We start from the raw sequence: 927 nt of genomic DNA, 5'->3' as shown, positions 1-927 counted from the left end.
ATCAGTGATGGTGGTACACACTTCATCAACAAAGTTTTTGAAAGCATGTTGAAGAAGTATGGTGTGAAACACAAGGTGTCTACAGCCTACCATCCCCAGACATGTGGACAAGTTGAGGTCTCCAACAAGTAGATAAAAGGAATCTTGTCAAGAGTTGTTGGGGCTTCGAAAAAAGATTGGTCTACCAAGTTGGATGATACTCTATGGGCGTACAGAACAGCTTTCAAGACACCAATAGGAAGGACGCCTTTTCAGTTGGTGTATGGTAAAGCATGTCATCTCCCTGTGGAGATTGAGTATAAGGCACTTTGGGCTATCAAGCTTCTGAACTTGGACATTGATGCAGCCCAGGCTAAGAGAGTTCTTGACATCCATGAACTTGAGGAAATCAGACTTGATGCTTTTGAAAGTTCAAAAATCTACAAAGAGAGAACCAAAGCTTTCCATGACAAGGGGATTGTTGTTAAGGAGCTTAAGGCTGGAGATCACGTCTTGCTGTTCAATTCTAGACTTAAGCTGTTTCCTGGAAAGCTCAAATCTAGATGGTCTGGACCGTTTGAAATCAAGGGTGTTTTGCCATTTGGTGCAATCACTCTCCTGAACAAGGATGGCAGCGAGTTCACTGTTAACGGTCAACGTGTCAAGCGTTACCTAGCTGATCAAGAGACACCAGAGGGGTCCTCCATACCTCTCTATGAGCCTCCCAGAGCCTAAAAAGCATAAAAGTCAAACTTAGTGACTTTAAACAAGCTCACTTGGGAGGAAGTCCCAAAGGTATCCCTGTACATATTACTTAGGATTTTTCTTGTGTTTTTGATTTTTGTTTTTGGTTTTGTGTTAGTCAGGATTACGCGTTGTTGGAGTTTGAATATGATTATCAGAGAAGTGCCGGTGAAGAGTCGAGTATGAGATAGTAAAAAATGTGGA

The 927-nt window shown here is 42.2% G+C and overlaps 1 pseudogene; it reads left to right on the top strand.

Moving 5' to 3' along the window:
* The window catches only part of LOC111832105, a 5,360-nt pseudogene extending 4,646 nt beyond the window's left edge, over positions 1 to 714 (top strand).
* The last annotated feature ends 213 nt before the right edge of the window (positions 715 to 927 follow it).

The sequence above is a fragment of the Capsella rubella genome, unplaced genomic scaffold (genome assembly GCF_000375325.1).
Source record: "Capsella rubella cultivar Monte Gargano unplaced genomic scaffold, Caprub1_0 scaffold_2, whole genome shotgun sequence".
Taxonomy (NCBI): domain Eukaryota; kingdom Viridiplantae; phylum Streptophyta; class Magnoliopsida; order Brassicales; family Brassicaceae; genus Capsella; species Capsella rubella.
The sequence above is the reverse complement of the archived record's forward strand: the minus strand, read 5'-3'. Positions and strand labels throughout refer to the sequence as shown.